Below are 17,580 nucleotides of genomic sequence, written 5' to 3' on the forward strand. Positions count from 1 at the left end.
TGGATGAAAATATATATGAATTATCATTTTATTTAGATCATAGTACAAATGAATGTGAACACAACATTCATAGGATAATTCATTACAAGTTAATTACCAGAAATATTTACTGGTCTAATGAGAGTAATCAAGTCTCATATACAAGCTGGAAATGATCTAAATTTGAATTCAAATCCCAAAAAGGATAACATGATAAAGAAAGATTATAGTTGAATTGGTTCAAACGATTAAAATTCTCTTAAATGAAAAGTAATATAAAACGATCATATAGCGGAGGCGGGTGCTCCTACAGAGACCAAAGACAACTAATATACAACTCCAGAAGAGTTTCAGATACCTGAAAAATGAAAATATAAATAATGAAGAGATCTCGATAAGTTATTCATTTGAAGAAAATAATGAAATCAAAATAGAAAAATTGTCGACAATAATTTTACAAATAATATTTCTATAGAAGTAAACAAATAAAATGAGAATCTTGAATTGAAATATATCTAGGACTATAGATATTGAAATGATTAGCCAAAATGGAAAGACATTATCCAAGTGAAGTTAAATCAACTTCCAAAACATGGACATGTAATCCAAACACCTAAAGGTGTAATGCAAGTGGGGTATAAATCAGTAGTGGTAGGATATAAAATACGAATTTGATTATGAAGATTTTTACTTTGTGGTGGGTGCAATTATTTTATTACTCTAACAGTTATGAATTTTTTTATAATGCATCTAATAATTTGTGGATCCCTATATAATAATATTTATCCCTAAAGGATTAAAAAAGCCAAAAGCATTTGAAAATTCTTAGGAAATTTGTACAAATATATTTGCTTAAATATTTCCCTAATTTGTCCTCCCTTATGATCTTAAAAATAAGAGTATACATTATGCACTATCTATGTACAAGATAATTTACATCTTATCATGTGACGAAAATATATATATCATCACATTTGACAATTAGTGACACAACTTACGTGACGTTCAAAATGACGTTATTTTTTACGTCAGGAAATATAAATAGAGACATCAATATGATGTCTCAATGATAATATTTTAGATGTCATAAATAAACAAATTTGTTGAAGTGTAAAGCTCATATTTGTTACTTTTCATGTCTTTGCATGAAATAGGTTGCTTACCTATTGGTTTGGATCATATTCATGATTTTACAAGTCTCGTACAACTTTTTTGTAATGTAAATATCCGTTCTAAAATTCCTAGTTATGTAGTAGTTTATCAGTATGACCTCTTTGTGCATATGTTCTATTTCAAGATATATATTGATTTTGTAACCAAGTTATAATGTTTTTTTATGTATGTGGTCTTTATGTTTTTAGAGGTGTGTATGCATGATATTGATGACAAATGATCTAAATTTGATTTTAATATAAATGATTTAATATGTAGATGTGTGTGGTTATTGGTGAATTAGGAAATAGAATGTATATGAATTAAATGATATATGGTCAGGATTAAATGAAAGAGGTTAAAATTGTAAAAAAAAAATGTGGTGAGCTTTAGTTGTAACATGTGAAAATTATGAAAATTAGGAGATCTTGATTGAAGCATGGTATTAGGTGTTAAGTTAGTGTTAGCTGGTCTTAAATGATGGTATGATACAAGTTTGAATTGCTTTTGTTCGAAATAGAAATTGAAAAATCAAGTCATTAACACTGACTGAACAATTAAAAATAAATATGTCACACTCCAATTTTTATTGCTTAACTTAATTTGTTTAAATTAACTTGTTTTGGGGATTAAATTGGATAGTTTTGGAGAAACCTGGGTCGACTTGTAAACTTTTAGCTAGTCCAAGGCCTTAAGCCTAAATTTACCCACTTTACTTTGACAATAAAATGTAAAAAGAAAGGGATGAAAAAAATGTGGTTCAAGGGGACTTGAATCCATGTTTTATGGGAAGTGAGGCAAGTCATGCCTTTACCACTAAGCTAGGCTACTATAATGTTTTTAAATATTATATATATCTTTTAAAAAATCCTAGATCGTATTTTGAAAACCCTCAAAACCCATTCCCATACGAAACGAGTCAAACCATAGAACCCTAAACTATTAAACCATTCTTCATCGCTTCTCACCAGCGTTCACTCATCGGCCATTCGTGGTGTGCACCGCTACCACCGTCGGCATCTTCATTGACTTGTGACTAAAATCCACTAGTCCACTCATTATGAAACCCCACCATTTTTCATGGAGAATACTTTAAAGGTTTACTACCAATTGGTCCCCCGTGCACTACATCACTACAATTCCCCAGTCCTTCCAAACAAAACCCAATTGGTGGGTCACTTCGTCGTCATGTCTCTACTGTTCATTGTGGGTAAGTTCTTTGGTTACATTTCTTTCTTATTTTATTTCAAGTTTCTAGCTACATCTGGGTTGTTTATGGTGACTAGGTACACTTGTTCCATTGGCCCATCATTGTCATCAGTTTCATCGTTGCACGTATCCCATGCATCGGCCCTGAGAGTAGGGCTTCTCCGCATGTCTTTAAACAATCTAGAACCAACATGCTTTAGATCGAACCGGTCTAGTTAGAAAAAATCGGGCCAAACTAGTTTCAACTCGAACAAAGTCAAATCGAATTGATCTGAGTCAACTCGACCAACATGACCCATTAACTTTGATCAAACCGTTTATTTTGATTTGACTGTTGACTTTGACTGATGAATATTTAATGTTGCATATATTTATTATTATTTATTCCTTATTTTTTTGATTGGATATTGTTGATTTATCTTTATTTTGGGTTTATTTTGGACAAAAGCTTTATTAGATTAATTAGCCCAAAAAGTAATAGATTTCAATGGTCCAGTCAACATATTTTAAAATGCGAGCAGAATTATCTTGAATATTTAATTTGGAATTTACCCGGGACAAGGTTATCTAGAAGATGAAACAAAATTCAAACATGACTACAAGACTTAAATATTTATTTTTATCTTTTGTGATAAACATTTTAAATTTAGGATTTTTAGTTTGATTATTTTATTATTATTTTATTTATTTCTTAGTAATTAGTTATTTACATAGAACTCTCATTAGGATTTTTAGTTTGATTATATCATTATTTTTTATTTAGGAATTAGTTATTTTATTTACTTAGAACTCTCGGGTTATAGATACCCATTATGATCAACAGTTGAAAGACAAATTTGAATTAGTTTTTCCTTGGTTTTTTATTGAAGTTCTCCTTTTTTTCATATCTTTTTTTTCTTTCATAATTTTCTTTTCACAATGCTAAGAATGATCCAATCCATGCTTAGCTAAACTCCACTTAGGCTAAAGCTTTGCAAAGATCATTTCTAAATCGTGAGAATTGAGTCTTATTCTTCATAACTTTAGATAACATTCTTTAATTATCTAGAAACTAGGAGTGGCAATCAACTACTTCTTTAAAGTTACTACATCTTTGATCCGAAGACACGTCGTTGGCTTGAAGGTTATTTTTGCTTACAGTTAGGAAGACGTATCGGTTGGTCATAATTTGGCTTCCTATGAATAAACTTAGCGGTGATTCGCTAAGGGGAATAAGATCGGGTTCGATTCTCAGAGAGACGCTATAACTTGAGTCAGACTTTTCCATAACTTAAAGATGTTTTAGATCTAACGGTGATAGGCGTGGTTTGACCAACAAGAATTGAATTTAGGAGATAGACTTTGAAATTTTGGTTAGACAGAGAGAAGAGTTAGCTACTGGGCTTGGGCCCTATTGAATGTAACCAACGTGCATCACAAAGGGAAAATTCTATTTCGACGATTAATCGAAATTAAGGCTAAGCAAAGCATAAGGCTATATCATCTCAATTGAATTCTTCTACCTTATTTACTTTATTTATTTTCTCATTATTTTTTATTCAATATTTATTTTTATAATTTATTTACTTTCACTATTTTTAAAATCCCATTCTTTTTTTTATAGCTAATACAATCCAAGAAACAACATTATCAAACTTCCTTAGTCCATATGGATTCACCCTACTTCTCTCTAATACTTTATTTATTTATCTAAGAATTAGGAATTATTTTGTTTGGCAAATTCGAAACTTGTCAAATTAGCGTCGTTACTGGGGACTTCGGTAAAAGTTACTAATCGTTTCTTGTTTTAATTTATGACCATGTCGCATCCGGGAGAATTAGTAAATTACAAACTTGAAACTGAAGCACTTGCCCGAAGTTTACATGGATAACCTCTTTGGCAAAGGAAACAACAACAACATCAATCAATACCCGATACAGATTCAGGATAAATCTCTTCACTGAAAATAATTGTCCAAATTATCATGTGCACATGACTACTCTATCTGTTCTAAAATATGACCGTTTTATCTAATTTGACTCATGAATGATTTTATCTAATTGAAAGCCTGATTCTCGATTCATGATTTATTTATTATAAATCATGTTTACTTGATACATGTTCTTTGGTTATTGGTTTTAGTGAAAACAATTATGTTTGATTTATGATTTCCTGAATCTATTGGTACTGTCTAAAATTGTTTTATTGGGGTACTCTTGATACGTGATATAAAGTCTCTGCTGGTACATCCCTAATTAGGTTGGTAAATCCTTATGGACTTAAGGTGACCTTTGGGTAGGCTCTTAGGCCCAATGGATATATGGTAAGACCTTGTGGACCAAAGGTACTTCTTTTAGGATGGCTCATATGCCCAATAGGCATAGGGTAAAACCTTATGGACCTGAGGCACCCCTTCAAGTGGGATCATTTCATAACCCAAAAATGCTTATATACTATATAAAAATGGCAAATAATCTAAATGATGTTCTTTGAAGTGTACCATGAACCAAATACATATGTATATGTCTCATGATCAGAATGTCAAACATGCACAAATTCTTGAAATATGTAACACTTAAGAAAATAATAAACACTCTAATGCAACACATGTTTCTCATGCCTAATATAATCCTTAAATGATATAATAACATAAGAAAGGAATGTGTAACATAACATATGCATTAATTAAGCTAGCTAAAGGTGTGAATTAATAAGTTATACATGAATATCATATGTTATACAATAAATGTAAACATATAATATTCAAGCATAGTCTAAAGCATATTCATGTCACATGTAATGTGTAAATAAGTAAATAAGAAATGAAATAAGGTCAAACTCCCTTAGAATCAACTTGGAAGAACTTCAAAGTTTTAGCATGTTCTGAATGAATTTGGTGCTCAGAAGGATCATATTAGGGGTTACAAAATAAGAATATAATAAATTGTGTTGTGGTATTAACCTTACCTTATAAATGAATTCATATCGATGTGTGTAATCGCTGCTATAGGAGGTTGTCCCTCGAGGTTAGCACAATCTCTCTGCAAATTCATACACACAAAAATTAGAATGGGCAAATGGTGGTAAAGCTATTCTCTTAGAACTGGAAAATAAATGGAAATCTTTCAGAAATCTTTAAGAGAATATATAGTATTTTAAAGCAAATGAAGATGCTTAAGGGATGGGAAGAAATACTGAAATGATAAACTATTTATAGTCTTAACACCGAGGTTAAAATTGTCCATAAAAATCCAACATAAAAATTGATTTTAATTTCTAAAATAACAGTTGATTAATTGAAGTAATTAACTTATTACAGCTTGCTTAACTTGGCCTTAAAACTCTCTAGATTTATTAAAAAATATTAACAGTTGTAACAACTATTATATTGCAACAAATCATTTCCAGATTTTATTACTGCGAACACGAACACGACCATGAACCAAACTGAATCAAGAAGAGCCGGCCTGACGATAGTGACACATGCGTACGAGCGAATTGTTTCACCATATTCATTAAGAAAAGGAAAGGGTTCCCTTTTAAATACCTTCTCAAAGGTAATTTCTTTTCCAATGTGGGATATGTGCTCATACTCCCTTCGAGAACTACCAACATCCCTCCACAAATATGAAAGAATTCTTTTGAAAATAGAGAGAAAATTTAAATTTAAAATGAGAGAAGATAAATAACAAGATTATGTTCTTAAGCACTAATGAACGTATCTTGAACTAGTACATAGTGACAATGAGTAATTCTTCTTTTAGATAAGTGAACAAATCTTGAACTTTCTAAGACTAGGGGAAACTCATAACACACAACTAACCCTTTCATCCACCGAATTTTGCAATGTGTCTACAAAGTACAATAGTTCAACCTCACAATAAATAAGGTGAATTTCTTCAAGTTCATCTTAAATGAACCAACCAAACTCTAGGATTAGAAATCATTAAGAGTAAATACTCAACCTCATTAATCGATGAATTCAATATGTCATTCTCAATAGAATCACCTAAACTCTTGGAATTGAATTGATTAAGAGTTTAAGAAAACTCATCCTATATAGCGGCAAGTTCATTTAGTCCTTCGTGATAGAACTACCCACTCAACACTAAGTTATGAAATCATTAAGAGTAGATATTCAACCAAAATTGGTAAATTCATAAAGTCATTCTTAGTATGACCACCCAAAGCATGTGCTTTGAATTTATTAAGAACAATTAAGCTCATAATGTGCATGTACATTATTTGTAATAAGGATAGGAAAACATAAATGTATACTATGAGTTTTTCAATGGCTTCGTTTGACCACATTGAACATAGATAAATAAGTTGGGTATCCACCATTAATTCCTCAATCAATGGGCCTTAGGCCTATCCTCTCGATGAATCCAAAACCAATTTATGACTAACCCTTTGGTAAACGGATTAGCAAGGTCCCTTTCTGACTTCACATACTCTAAAGGGAGTATTATATTCCTTAATAAGTGTCTCATTGATTCATGCCTTATGCGAATATATATCTTCTTACCACATCCATACATATTGATGCTTGTGGATCATATAATAAGGACATTAAAGGAGTCAATTTTCCCCATAATGGAAATTTTACTAACAAATTTCTGAGCCATTCAGTTTCTTTCACAATTAACTCAAGAGCAATAAACTCTAACTTCATGGTAAAACGAGCGATACAAGTCTGCTTAGTAGACTTCCATAAAATCATTGCGCCACCTAAGGTAAAGATATACCCACTAGTAGAGCTTACCTCGCCATTATCGGTAACCCAATTGATATCACAATATCCCTCCAAGACCAAAAGATAACCAACAATTTCCATAGTACCCTTAAGATACTTTAGTAAGCGCCTGAGTGCAATCCAGCATTCACTACTAGGATTATGAGTATATTTACTAAACATACTCATATCATAGGCAATACCAGAACAAATAGAATTCATTAAGAACATAAGGTTTTCGATAATTTTAGCATACTCTAGTTGGGAAACACTACTTCCTTTATTCTTAACGAGTCGTATTCTAGATTCGTAAGGAGTTTTAACCGGGATGGCATTAAAACTATCAAATTTCTTTAACACTTTACCAATATAGTGTGTTTGATTTAAAGAGAATCCATTTTCAGGTTTGGTAACCTTAACTTCTAAGATCACATCAACCTCTCCCAAATCTATCATCTTAAACTTGGTGGACAAGATTTTTTTTTTGTTTTGTTAACGAATTCAATGTTAGTAGTGAAACTCAACATCTCATCAACATAAAATTTTTTGATAACACAATCATTTTCGAATACACGCATGTATCTTCTCCATTTACAATAAAATCAAAACTAAGAATAGTTTTTTGAAATTTCTCGTACCATTGGTTTGGAGATTGTTTAAGGCCATAAAGAGACATTTTAAGTCTACACACTTTGCCTTCCATACCAGGAGCTTCAAAACACGGTTATTTCTCCATATAGATATCCTCGTCTATATCTCCATCCAAAAATGAACTGTTTACATTCATCTGGTGCACATACAATTTATGAATGAACGTTGTCGTAAATAAGGCACATATCATTGAGATTTTTGTAATAGGATTGACCCATTGGTCTAAGCGTATTTATGAAAATCCACTTAGAATTGATTAATGGTCTAAATCCTTTAGGCAAATCAACCAAATCTCATGTGTGATTAGACATTATATATTATAGTTTATCATTTATTGCGTTTCTCTAAATACTAGCACCAATAGATCTTATAGCTTCATCATAAGACTTTGAATTGTCATATAACAAGAAAGTCTGAGCTCTAAGAACAAATATCGAGTCTAAATCACTTATTTCTTGTAATAAAGGAAGTATGGTCCAAAGATAATAACTACCCTTTGTCTTTTACTTCTTTTAGGCTCTAATTATATCTCTAGAGTATCCTTTGTTAGAGTATGCCCAAAGACCAATCATATGATAATTATAATAATACTTTTATTTACTGATTTTATTGAATAAAGGCATTGCCACTATTATTTTCAGTTATATATATGTGTTTAACATAAACTGGAAGATAATAAAGTCCATATAATGACATAACTGTTATTATTAAAAGAACCCTAGTCAAGTATTATTATGGGCATGGACAATAATAATACGCTTAAAACTAACATGTTATTGATTGATGACAACGAGTTGTCATTGACATAGAGATGTCAGAATTTATACATGATTATATTGTTAGAGAACAATGTATTGGATTGACCCACCATGAGCATATGTCTTGGATTATTATGTGAAAGTCATAACATTGCTCATGGTGATGACTATATGTATGATCATCAGACTTGAGATCAATACTATCCCAACATATATTGTTGTATATTTTGATGCAGCTAAACAAGCTCTATAACTGGTTGCTCTATAAAGACTGTTATTGAATATATCTCAATATATGTAGTGGGTGTGTATGATTAAGATAGGATTTGTCCTTCCTACATAATAGGAAATATATCACATGCCACTTGATTGAGTAAGACTAGAAACGCATATCCATGCTCGAATAAGTTGATATGAGATATTATAAACTATTCGTTAATTAAAGTCTACTCTAGATATCAAGAAACAATAGATGGGCTATACAAGTGTGACTATTCCAAGACTTGTGACTATTCTAGATATAAAGGACATAAGGATGTAATACATAAAAGAGTTAATCACCAAGATGATATGTCAAATCATATTTTCTTATAACTTAGGTGACAATAATATATTGCTAGATGTCACTCATTGTATGTAATATTAGAATTGTTCTAATAAATATTGCTAACGTTACAAGAACCTACAGGGTCACACCTTAGGATTGAAACGAGCAAAGATGTACAATTTGTTGTACGATACTAAAATATATCTAGAATTAATTAAGTATATGTTTTAATAATTCCGAATATTTAATTTTAATTAATTAAATATAGATTTAATTAATTTGAAATAATAAAATCCCTAATATTATTAGGGTAACCTGGATATAAAAGGATTATTAAATTTCAATTAATTAAATATAGATTTAATTATTTTGAAATAATAAAAACCCCAATATGATTAGGGTAACTTGGCTATAAAAGGGTGTGTTAGGTCTAGCAGTCGTTTTGGGAGAACACACACAAAACCTTAAGCTATTTTCTCTCAAAATGGTTTTGGGGGAAAACAAATATTGCTCTCAATCGGTGAACTGAGTAGAGGCCGAGATGTGATTTCGTGGAGGCTTACGATTCAAACCGATCTACACCATCAGTATTCATTGCTGTCTTTGCTTTTTTTTCAAGGAACCCGCTGTAAGTATTCGCATATCTTCCTCCTGATTTCAGTTTTTTGTACTTGGATCGCTGGTGAGACCGTCGAGTTTTGTTTTCGCTGCGCCATGGGGTGCGCCGACAGTCCCAACAGTGGCATCAGAGCCACTTGTACGATCTGAATTTGGTTTAAATTTTTGGTTGATGCGATATGTATGAGATGCATGTTCTAGTTTTATCGATTTCGGTAAATATGCTGATATTATTGTTCGAATCGATAACCGCAAAGATCAATTTGTTAATATGTTTTTCAATCGATTTGTTACTAGATGATATGTGGGAGTGCGATAGCAGATCGCGTTTGGAAGTGGAACAATGGCTGTTCCGATTCAGAAAACCTTCGAGATTGAAAATCCCAAAAACACGATTCAAATTGAAGGCCCATATTAATTTTTTTTGAACAAATGCGTAAGAACGTGTATATATATGATATATTTATTTTACACGGTGTTTGACATGCATGGTTATAGCCCTTGTTCACTTTATAATGGTTTAATTTGAAATACAGTCTACGAGCCGTGCCTTTCTATATCTCTTTTGTATTTCTCTTCTCATCTTACTCCCTCGTATGTAAAACGAATTTCTTTTAAAATTTTAAACCTATGAAGATTCAAAAGGAGTAGAAGAATGGCGAGAAATACCTAGAGAATAGTCTTAGGCTTTAGGGTTCTTGGTTCTCCCATTGGCTTGGGATGGGCCACCTTAGTCATTATTTTGGACTATAGCCATTGCATCTTATTTATTGCTATATTTGTTATGCATGCAATGCATCAAATGATAAAATAAGAATAAATATTGATGAGATCAATAAGGGCCTAATATTAAAATGAAAAATGACGAGATAATTACGTAAATCCCTCTTAATAATCTAAGTTAACTTAACCGTCCAATATTTACCCTCGTTAAGGCTTTGATCGATATTGTGTGGGCTTTGCCAAAACATTGGCACATAAATCTATCTTGGTTAATACGAAGAATAAGCAAGTGATATTCACCGGTTGAAATATTGGTAATAACTTATCTAGGTTATTCTAAAAGGATTAAAACCTAGAGGTTAAATATTTGGATAAGTCATGAGATGACTTGAACAAAAGTTGTTCACCAAAATGAGGAGTTACATGAGATGTAACTAGCCAAGTGTTACTTACCTAAATAATCACTATCCTAAAAGAAAAGCCAAAGCTGATTTAGGAAATTGATGTATTATGGATCCTCACCCACTAGAAAAAATTTCGTTGAATTTGTCCGAAATTAAAACAAAAAGGGTTTTTAATTTTGAATAAAATAGTGGGAGTAATTTGTAAATAAAGTCCTATTTATAAATTTTAATTCGGTAAATTTACTTACTTTAATATTTCCATTGTTGTAGATTTAATGGAAAAAAACACTGCGATCACTACGATCACTCCTTGAGAAGGATAAACTTAATGGCATAAATTTCCTTGAATGGTTTTGTAATTTGAGAATTGTTCTTAAACAGGAAAGGAAATAATATGTCATTGAGGAACCTGTTCCTGATGAATTGGCAGCAAATGCTTCAAAAGCTGACAAAGACAAATTCAAGAAACATATGGATGATATGTTAGATGTTGGATGTCTAATGCTTGCCACCATGACTCCAAAGCTTCAGAAGAAACATGAGGACATGGTTGCATATGAGATGATTCAAAATCTCAAAGAAATATATGAAGGGAAAGTACGTCAAGAGAGATATGAGACCTCTAAAGCTCTATTTCAATGCAAAATTGCAGAGGGAACTCCTGTAGGAGCTCATGTCATCAAGATGATGGGCTACATCCAAACGTTGGAAAAGTTGGGATTTCCTCTCAAAGATGAATTGGCTACCGATGTTATCCTGCAATCGTTGCCAGATAGCTTTAGCCAATTTGTCCTTAATTTCAACATGAATGAAATTAACAAGACTTTGCCACAGTTACTTGGCATGTTACGAACTGCTGAAAGTAACATGAAAAAGGTTGGACCTAAGCCTATTCTGATGGTCCATAAGGACAAAGGAAAGGGAAAAAAAGGTAGTGGCAAAGTTTAAGGGCAATGGTAAGACCAAACCAAAAGGGAAAAAATCCTTTGAAACCCAAAGGGGGAGTTAGCAAAGAAGGAAAATGTTTCCATTATGATAAGACCGGACACTGGAAGAGAAACTGCCCTGTTTACATTGAAGAGGTCAAGAAGGCAAAAGCAAACGAAACGTTTGTTTCAGGTATTTATGTTATTGATGTTAATTTGCCAACATCTACTTCTTGGGTATTAGATACCGGTTGTGGTTCTCATATTTGTAATTCTGTACAGGGACTACAAAAGAGAAGGAATATGGCTAAAGGAGACGTGAACCTACGAGTTGGAAATGGAGCAAGAGTTGCTGCATTAGCTATAGGGACATATGTTTTATCTTTGCCTGGTGGACTTGATTTAAATTTAGAGGATTGCTATTATGTGTCTAGTTTGACTAAGAACATTATTTCTATTTCTTGTTTGGACAAGTTTGGTTTTAAGATTATTATTAAGAATATTTGTTCTTTTTTTTTCTCGATAGTGTTTTTTATGGTTTGACACAATTAGTAAATGGTCTCTATATTTTGGATCAAGAAAACACCATTTATAACATAAATACTAAGAGATCAAAAATAAATGACTCGAATCAAACTTATCTTTGGCATTATCGTTTAAGCCATATAAGTGAGAGACGCATATCAAAACTCCATAGAGATGGATTCTTAGAATCATTTGTTTTTGAACAATATTATGTATGCGAATCTTGCTTGTTGGGAAAATGACTAAAGATCCTTTTAATAGTAAAGGTGAGCGAGCAAGTGATTTATTGGGGTTAATACATAGTGATGTATGTGGACCAATGAATACACAAGCCAGAGGTGGATTCCATTACTTCATTACTTTTACCGATGACTTCAGTCGATATGGGTATATTTATATTATGCGCCATAAATCTGAAGCCCTTGAAAAGTTTAAGGAATTTAAAAATGAAGTACAAAATCAACTAGGCAATAGTATAAGGCACTTCAATCAGATCTAGGTGGAGAATACTTAAGTATAGAGTTTGATGAACTCCTAAAAGAATGTGGGATTGTCTCACAACTTACATCACCTGGTACACTACAATGGAATGGAGTTTCTGAAAGAAGGAATCAAACACTGTTAGACATGGTTCAATCGATGATGAGTCATAGTGATCTTTTGACTTCTTTTTGGGGACATGCACTTGAAACAATCGCTTTCACACTAAATCGTGTTCCATCTAAATCGGTTCAAAAGACACCATATGAGATATGGACTAGAAAACGTCCTAGTATGTCTTTTATGAAGATTTAGGGTTGTAAAGCTTATATAAAACTTCAGATGTCTACAAAGCTCGAACCTAAATCTCATAAGTGTATATTTGTTGGATATCCTAAAGAAACTAAGGGATATTATTTCTTCAACCCTAATGAGAACAAAGTGTTTGTTGCTCGAAAAGGAGTTTTTCTCGAAAGATAATTTCTCTCAAAGAAAGGGAAAGGTAGAAATATTGAACTTGGAGAAGTTCAAGAGCAACAGATAAATGAACCTGAAGTTGAGCATGTTTCACAAGTTGTTGAGGAGCATTCAACAGATGTAGAAACACAATCACTGCGTAGATCCACAAGAGAACATCGTGCACCTGAGAGATTTGGATTTCTCGTTACAACATATGTAGATGTTCTTCTTATGGATCAAGATAAGCCCATGACTTATCAAGAAGCAGTGTCTAGCCCAGAATCTGAGAAATGGCTTGAAGCCATGAGATCGGAGATGGATTCCATGTCAGTAAATCAAGTCTGGACTTTGGTTGAACCACCTGAAGGGGTCAAACCTCTAGGGTATAAATGGGTTTTCAAGAAGAAAACTGACATAAATGGTAATGTACAAACATACAAGGGGCGATTAGTCACTAAAGGTTTTTGACAAGTTTATGGTGTAGACTATGACGAAACTTTCTCCCCTGTAGCTATGTTTAAGTCCATCCGGATCCTACTCGCAATAGCTGTATTCCATGATTATTAAATCTGGCAAATGGACATCAAAACCGCCTTCCTTAATGGAAAACTTGAAGAGGATGTGTATATGACACAACCAGAAGGTTTTGTGTTTCCAGAAAATACTGGAAAGGATTGTAAGATACAGAGGTCTATTTATGGACTAAAGCAAGCTTCTCAAAGTTGGAATCTTCATTTCAATGATGCAATCAAAGAGTTTGGTTTTATTAGAAATAAAGATGAGCATTGTGTTTATAAGAAGGCTAGTGGGAGCATTATTTCTTTCCTAATCTTGTATGTAGACGACATACTCATCATAGGAAATGATATACCTACTTTACAGTCTGTTAAGACTTGGTTAAGTAGTTGTTTTTCTATGAAATATTTGGGTGAGGCAGCGTATATCTTAGGAATTAAGATCTATAGAGATATATCAAGACGACTTCTAGGTCTAAGTCAAAGTACATATATAGACAAAGTGCTGAAAAAGTTCAGTATGGAATAATCCAAGAAAGGATTTTTGCCTATGAGACATGGCATTTCTCTTTAAAAGGAAATGTGTCCTTCAACTCCACAAGAAAGAGAATAGATAAATAAGATTCCATATGCTTTGATTATTGGTTCTATCATGTATGCCATGATATATACTCGACCAGATGTATCGTATACTTTAAGCATGGCGAGTCAGTATCAAGCGAACCCTGGTGAAAATCATTGGGTGCGATTAAAAATATCCTTAAGTACTTAAGAAGAACTAAGGATAAATTTATTGTATATGGAGGGGAGGAAGAGCTTTGTATAAAAGGTTATACTGATGCCAGCTTCCAAACTGACAAGGATGACTCACAATCAAAATTGGGTTTTGTGTTTTGTCTTAATGGAGGTGTCGTGAGCTGGAAAAGTTCGAAGCAAGACACAGTAGCTGATTCTACAACAGAGGCTGAATACATTACAACCAGTGAAGCAACAAAAGAGGCTGTTTGGATCAAGAAGTTTATAATGGAATTAGGGGTTGTTCCCAACATATCAGATGCTGTAGAACTTTGTTGTGACAATAATGGAGCCATTGTACAAGCAAAGGAACCCATATCTCATCAACGATCCAAACATATTCTTAGGCCCTTTCATCTTATTCGAGATATCATTGATCGAGAAGATGTGGAAATATGCAGAGTACACACGGATGACAACATTACTGATCCCTTGACGAAGCCTCTTACACAACAGAGGCATGATTGTCACACTGAGTCACTCGATATTAGATATGAGAGTGATTGGTCTTAGTGCTAGTGGGAGATTGTTAGAGTATGCCCAAAGACCAATCATATGATGATTATAATAATACTTTTATTTACCAATTTTATTGAATAAAGGCATTGCCGCTATTATTTTCTGTTATATTTATATGTTTAACATAAACTGGAAGATAATAAAGTCCATATAATGACATAATTGTTATTATTAAAAGATCCCTAGTCAAATATTATATGGGCATGGACAATAATAATACGCTTAAGACTAACATGTTATTGATTGATGACAACGAGTTGTCATTGACATAGAGATGTCAGAATACATGATTATATTGTTAGAGAACAATGTATTTGATTAACCTACCATGAGCATATGTCTTGGATTATTATGTGACATTCATAACATTGCTCATGGTGATGACTATATGTATGATCCTCAGACTTGAGATCAATACTATCCTAATATATATTGTTGTATGTTTTGATGCAGCTAAACAAGCTCCGTAACTAGTTGCTCTATAAAGACTGCTATTGAATATATCTCAATATATGTAGTGGGTGTGTATGATTAAGATAGGATTTGTCCTTCCTACATAATAGGAAATATATCACAGGCCACTTGATTGAGTAAGACTAGAAATGCATGGCCATGCTCGAATAAGTTGATATGGATATCATAAACTATTCGTTATTTAAAGTATACTCTATATATCAAGAAACAATAGATTGGCTATACAAGTGTGACTATTCCAAGACTTGTGCCTATTCTAGATATAAAGGACATAAGGATGTAATACATAAAAGAGTTAACCACCAAGATGATATGTCGAATCATATTTTCTTGTACCTTAGGTGACAATGATATATTTCTAGATGTCACTCATTGTATGTAATATTAGAATTGTTCTAATAATTACTGCTAACGTTACAAAACCTAAGGGCCACACCCTATGATTGAAACGAGCAGAGATGTACAATTTGTTATACGATACTAAAATAAATCTAGAGTTAATTAAGTATATGTTTTAATAATCCTTAATATTTAATTTTAATTAATTAAATATATATTTAATTAATTTGAAATAATAAAATCTCTAATATGATTAGGGTAACCTGGATATAAAAGGATTATTAAATTCCAATTAATTAAATATATATTTAATTATTTTGAAATAATAAAAACCCTAATATGATTAGGGTAACTTGGCTATAAAAGAGTATGTTAGGTCTAGCAGCCGTTTTGGGAGAACACACAAAAACCTTCAGTCATTTTCTCTCAAAACGGTTTTGGGGGAAAACAAAAATTGCTCTCAAGTGAATTGAGTAGAGGCCGAGACGTGATTTCGTGGAGGCTTACGATTCGAACCGATCTACACAATCAATATTCACTGCTGCCCTTTCTGTTTTTCAAGGAACCCGCTGTAAGTATTCACATCTCTTCCTCCCGATTTTAGTTTTTCGTACTTGGATCGCTGGTGAGACCGTCGAGTTTTGTTTCCGGTGCGCCATGGAGTGCGCCGACGGTCCCAATATCCTTTATAGGAACAAAAAAAGTTAAGGCACGATTTTCCACTTATTTTTCAATATTTTATCTAGATTTCTTTATAGGAAAGTTATCTTCAATGAACAATACATCCGTAGATTCACAAATAGAATAATCATGTAAATACATAAATATGTATTCGACATTGTTTGTAGCATACCTAATAAACACTGCCTCAATAATTTTGGGAATAGTGGTGGTCTTTTGAAAGTCAGGCAAAGAAAATTTTTCTAGACACCCCCAAACTTTAAGGTATTGCAAATTTTGTGAATAACCTTTCCACAACTTGTATGGGTTTCAGTCTAAATTCTTATGAGGCACTCAGTTTAATATGAGATTTGCTGACAAAATAGCTCCCCACATATGTTATCAAATAACTTAGAACTTATTAACAAAGAGTTCATCATATCTTTTAAAGTTATGTTTTTTCTCTCAACTACACCATTTAGCTAAGGAAAATAGGGCGCGAAAGTCTCATGAATTATGTCATTCTTCTTACATACGTCATTGAGGAAATTAGACCCATATTCACCACCTCTATCGAATATAAGCCATTTTATTCTCATATGAAGTTGATTCTCAACTTTTGCCTTACAAATAAGAAAAAAGTTCTTAACTTCATCTTTAGTACTAAGGAGATATATTTTTTTATATCTTGAGAAATCATCTATAAAGGTAATATAATAGTGTTTACTTCCTTTACTCTCAGATTTTTTAAAGTCTGCTAGATCAATATTTATAAGTTCTAACAGTTCAATCTTTCTCTTATAAACAATTTTAAAGGAATGTTTAGCATGCTTGACTTTTACAAAAATTTCACATTTGTTAAATCTATTTTTGTCTAGATTATGAAGTAGTTTTAATGAGTTTCTTTAGTGAATGGATGTTCACATGTCTTAATCTAGTGTGCCACATATCAAGAGTCTTAACAGTATAATTAGAAGTGGTGGTTTCATTTCTTTCATTAAATTGGGTTTCGATCATAAATAAACCTATATTTCAATAACATTTCCCTATATAATCTCCATTTCAGGAAAGTAAAAGTTTATCTACTTCGAAAACTAGTTTAATGCATGCCATTTTAAGTAACCCACCACTA

Source organism: Hibiscus syriacus, unplaced genomic scaffold (genome assembly GCF_006381635.1).
Source record: "Hibiscus syriacus cultivar Baekdansim isolate YM2019G1 unplaced genomic scaffold, ASM638163v2 tig00110912_pilon, whole genome shotgun sequence".
NCBI lineage: Eukaryota > Viridiplantae > Streptophyta > Magnoliopsida > Malvales > Malvaceae > Hibiscus > Hibiscus syriacus.